General features: G+C 43.4%; 1 long non-coding RNA gene across 1 annotated transcript; it reads left to right on the top strand.

Annotated features, from left to right (window-relative positions):
- The first annotated feature begins 2296 nt into the window (after positions 1–2296).
- LOC125521516 (uncharacterized) lies at positions 2297–5312 on the top strand. The gene is made up of 5 exons (XR_007289323.2): positions 2297–2727; positions 3548–3604; positions 4011–4081; positions 4209–4310; positions 5024–5312. It is a non-coding gene; the product is annotated as an uncharacterized LOC125521516 (long non-coding RNA).
- The last annotated feature ends 281 nt before the right edge of the window (positions 5313–5593 follow it).

Raw genomic sequence — 5593 nt, 5'->3', positions numbered from 1 at the left:
GGCTCACTTTTGGAAAAAAATGAGCAGTTCCCATTTTTTACTTTGGGCGGTGTCTGTTCTTATTCCATGCCTTCTGTTCCATCGTCAGCAAAGTGGGATCCACCCCCACTAACCTATTTATCTAAACATGCAACCTATCCACCTCAGCGACCCTGCCACATCAGCGGCTCGCTTCTGAAGAAGAAAAAATGAGCAGTTCCCATTTTTTACGGGCGGTGTATGTTCTTATTTCGTGCCTTCTGTTTCATCGTCAGCAAAGTGGCAACTAAGTGCATCCCATTAGTCTGCGCCTTCTGTTATTATTTGCCCACCAAATCCACCAGGAACTACTGCACACGAAAAAAAAAGGAAACTGATTGAGGTATACGAGACGTTCGACTGGAATTTTGCGCTATCGTCTCCCCTTCCGTGTCCAATGTGACGCATATCTCTTCCCTTCCTTGCATCTTCTTTCGCCCTTCCTACTATATATGAAGCAGCATTGTCTTCCTATCTCCATAGGATGAATCTCTTCTCCATCCCAGTCCTCACAAAAGGATTACTCCTCTTTGCCAAGCGACCATCGCCCCGCCATGGTTCCACCAGGTGATCTTCTTGCCGCCGTCTCCCGCTCGGCGATACTGATGGAGCGTTATTATTCAGCGGACCCCTCACCCTGATTTGGTTCTGTCGTCGCTGCTGCAAGCACACCTTTCCTGAGCGTTTTGGCCAACTCCCACAACCATGGTTTAATTCAGTTGCCGGCGGGTGTGGCCTCCCAATTCCCATAATTCTGACTGGCTCCTCCGTCCAACCCCCGCTGCCCGAGCTTCAGGTTGAATCCTCCTCCCGTTCATGAAGCCGGGTTGTTCTGTTGCCCCAGTGCCTGGATCCAAGGCAAGGGAGCATGTCAGCTACGACAAGGAAGGAGGCAAGTTTTCTCCTTCATTCTTACTCCCTCCGTTCGGAATTACTTGTCACAGAAATGGATGTATCTAGACATATTTTAGTTCTAGATACATTCATTTTTGAGACAAGTAATTCCGAACAGAGGGAGTACTACTTTGCAATTCGATTCTTCTTTACAGTATAAGATGGAATAGAGTAGATGCATGACATGAACTACTCCATTGATTGATTGGATTTGGCGGACGTTGTAGGAAAAAGTAGTCTTAATTTTGGGGGATCCGTTATGTACCTTTTGTTTATATGCAGTCTGAAACTCTGGATGTAATACACGTGTCAGGAATAGACTGCATCAAGGCTTGCCAAGGAACCCTTTGAAGGTGAGGACCTTCAGGCAGTGGCCAAGCCAGCAGCTAGCGCTACGCTCGTCAACTCTCCACTACTGTAGGCAATCACGGACATGGACAGGCTCCCTCGATGGAATCGAGGCAGTTGAAGAACAGAGTTTCCACACACCTATTTCTTCTTACAAATTCAGAAAAGGGAGGTTGAGTTATCATTTCCTTTCCCTTATTCTCTAATCTGGAGGTCAGTAAGGCAAGATGCATGCGGCACTGAGAAGCGATGGTTCTCCTGATAAGCCTTTCAGTGGTACTCCTACTGTATGTCTCTTTTTGGCTCTCATTTTGATATATTTATTATTGCGTAGTATAAAAAAGTGCAATTTTCGTGCAAATTGTGTCATTATTTTGTTTCACTGTTTTTCATTCACTTTCTTCTTAAGGGGTAATACCAATAACACTAACCCATATTGTGTAACAGTGCAATTCGTGTGCAAATTATGAGTAATTTCTTTTGTAATTGTTTGTTTCAAGTTTTATTTCATTTCCTTTATATTTTTTAGGGTAAAACCAATACACCCCCAATTCATTCTACCTAAGAGGAAATTCAGTTTTTGTATTTTCAGTTTTATACTAGTTTCAGTTTTATTATTGTTTATTAAGTGTTTTTATTTGGTTTTCCCATTTATGTGTATGCATGAATATTAGGGGTGTGTGCGTGTGTTAATATACACATAAGTATTATACAATACATTTGTAAATTCTACTAGAGTGCAAAATTGCACTATTATACACCTATCTTTGCAGTCATAAAATTATGCAATTTCAGTGCAAATTGTGCGCAAACTTCTCTTCATTTTTAATTTCTTTTTTATTTTCTTCTTTAAGGGTAATACCAACGATACTAATTTATGCCTTCTTTCACTACAAGAAACCTGTTAATTCATGACGGATTTCTCATGACATTTTTGAAATCTGTCATGGACGGCCTGGCACAGCCCTGCAAGCCCGCTCAAGCCCGCGTAACGGTTTCCATATAAATTGCTAACCCTAAATCCTCCTCCCATCCCCTCCTCTCTCCATCCGCAGCCCCCTCCCTCATCTCCCACCGCACGCCGCCACCCTCCACCTCTTCGCGTCCTTCCTCCCACAGCTCGCCGCCGGCCCTCCCCTCCCTTCCCCTTACCTCGCAGCTCCGACAACTACCAGATCCGCCGCATACCCCACCCATCCATCCCTCTCGCAATGCATCTATTCCTCCCCGGCACTCGCTTGTGACCCCTAGCAATGGCTAGGGTTTCGACTGCGGCATCGTGTCCAACACTGCACATCTCCGGCGGCTCCCCTCCATCCGCACATCGCGTCTTCGGTAGCTCCTCTCCGTCCACACCGCTCTTCCTTGAGCCCACCTTGCCGGCTGTGCGGTGATGCCGCTGTGCAACGTCCAGTGGCGAGCGACCAACTCCTGGGCCGCCGTCGGCGACACCTCTTCTCCACCAAGGTTAGCCCCCCGTCCGACCAAGATCACTATAACCCCGTCCCTAATGTCCCCCGACCTGCCTCTCGTGATTTGGCCTGATCCCCTGATGCGTGCGTGCAGGAATTGTTTGAGAGTCCTGCAATTCGTGAACAGTTTCTGTGTACTTAGCATTCAAGGAGCAGCTTGTTGATGACCAGTCTGTCTCAGGATTAAATTTTAGAAGTTGTAGGTTTCCATTCTACTTGTAGTGAATAACCTTATGGATTCATTCTCTCTGTCTTGACAACAGTTCCAGCAGCAATTTTGTGCTTCATCTTGATTCACCCACTACTTTGTATACTGTCTTTGGGTTCAGAGTGTGTTGTCTACTCGTCCAATTGATGGCCTTTTTTCAATCGTTGATGTATCATGTATCTTAGGGAGGGAGGCAGGAAGTGATATGCCAAGTTACAATATTATTGATGAGTTTTTTTTCAATGCTATATAGTATAGTGCTTATTTCACTTGCAATGTTAAATTGTTTGGTGCCCATCAGTTTAGTCAATCTGTTAATCCCCTTGCTTACTATATAGATAGTACTTAATGATGCATGCGTATTTGGACAGTCGAGACACCTCTGTTCCTATATAGATTCATAACAAAGGTCCAACACTGTTAGTGTCGATTACCTAGCGTGGCTACTGCCCTCTCTAACTATAAGGGTGTGTTGTCTGTGCGTGCTGACAAGGTGCCGGCAGCTAGGGCTCTGGTGCAGCAGCCGGTGTGTTGTGTGTGCGTGCTTCCTCTCTGAATGTTTAACACTAAATTTTCTCTGAATTTTTCTGTATCTTGTACACTGTAGGGTACCAAGTAGAGACAAACAGCAGGGTACAAAGCAGAGACAAACCACCGCACTGCAGTATGTGGCCTTTTATCAATTTCTGATTCACTTTAGAATATTTCCTTAGGTCTTGGAGACATGATTTCGGTTACTGTATTAACATGTCGACATGTTCTGTTTAGTGATTTCTCCCTAGGTATTTTTCTTTTTAACATGTCGACATGTTCTGTTTAGTGATGTCTCCTGCAGCCAGCCAGGTGAATATGTATTCCAGAAATATGTTTAATCTGAACCTAAGAAGAAAATTACATTGTTACATTGTGGCAGTCCTACAGTAATATTGTAGAGGTTTAAACCTGTTAATTTGTCTACTAAGCACATCTATTAGCGAGTCAATTTAGAGTAGCAGTACTACTTTTAGTTGTGCACCTGCTACTAGTACCAAGGCCAAGTGTTCGCTCACTTTCTCTCAACCTTGAGGCAGACACCGAGCTAGCACTTGCCATCACAGTGACACAACGCGTTGCTTCTTCAACTCCGTTGCTCCATCACTAGGTCGCCCTCCTGAATAGTGCTCGTGACAAGTGATCCTAAATCTTTTTTCTTCATGTTATTCCTCTTTTTATTTCGATCACTTAACACTCTAATTGTCTTCTTATGATTTCTTGTTTTTGGGATGCAGGTCTAGGTAGCTCTGTAACAGTCGTGCCACTGCATGGCACACAATAGAGCTTGAGAGGGCAACCATGATGGCCGTTGGGAGCTGCACCACGATCAACCAAGGGTTAGTTCTCCACTGCCACTCCTATGATTTCTCCGCTATTTTCATTCCCCAGCTCAACTGCTACTGAACTACACCTATTTAGTTGATCTAGTTCAGAGTTGCGCATTTTCACCAGGGTGTGATTTTGAACTAATTTCTTTGTGCCCCATGGATCTTGGTGGTTAAATTTATCATCTCATGCACTCGAATCAAAGTAATCCTATACATCCTAACCACTATCTCAGTATCTCTTTAACAGAACCAGTTGCCACTTCTATAGATCCGGCCATGGCTCTTAGTTATTTTGCATGCCATTTGGAGTTCACTTGGCAAGCAAGTGTTGTCCATTATTGTCGGTGCCTTGATAAATTTTTAGGTTCATGTGTAAACTTGTTGAGACATGAACATTTGAAGCTTACATCAGCCAGCTCGACGAGCACTGGCTTTGTGTCATGGATATTGTTTGTTAGTGATGCCATTTTTGGTGGATTTATATGGCCTCAACTGCTGCTGCTATAGTAACTTGACTTCTGCAATGTATGTTCTATCAGCAGTGTACTTTGTTATCTGCTGCTGCTATTATTGTTGTTGTATAATAGATGCCTTGTTATTGTCATTTATACACACAATAAAATTTAAGGATTTTGGAAAGCGTGTAATTTATTTATTTTAAGTTTCTTCTTCTACTATCTATTCACTTCAACAAATGTCTAATGTTGTTGTAAATATGGTAGGTATGATTGGGTCGCGAGCTACTTGGTGTTGTCCATCAGAATCTGCCATGACATGTAGTTGCCACCAGGAGGATCGACGACAAGCACATGAGTGGCACCCTTAGTAGTTTATATGTTTTGTTAACATAAATTGGATTGTACTGGTTCCTATCATTGCCGTGTGATATATTTTGACAATATATGTTGTATACTATCATTTCCTGGAGGATATTATAAACTGCTAGGTTGTATAGATACCTATGGATGGCTACATATTGAGTGATTTCTGTAACGTATGGCACTTTGGAAATATTGTCCTGGTCCAAAATTGGCATTATGATTTGCGGAACTCATTATGCTAGAATTGTGCTGGATCAAAATTGGGCTAAAAAGAAATGGACGGGGTCAAATTTAAATTGAATCATAAATCCATGACGGTTTCTGTGATGAAAATAGTGTCCACGTAGGTAGCCACGTCATTTTCAGTTGGTGTATTGAAAATCCTACGTGGCATTGGTCCATGACGGTTTGTTCCGTCATGGCCAGTTTGGGCTTGGCCGGGCCTGAGGCAAATCCATGACGGCCAAGAAC

This window comes from Triticum urartu, chromosome 7A (genome assembly GCF_056163025.1).
Source record: "Triticum urartu cultivar PI428250 chromosome 7A, HENAU_Tu73, whole genome shotgun sequence".
Lineage (NCBI taxonomy): Eukaryota > Viridiplantae > Streptophyta > Magnoliopsida > Poales > Poaceae > Triticum > Triticum urartu.
This window is presented reverse-complemented; position numbering and strand designations above follow the sequence as displayed.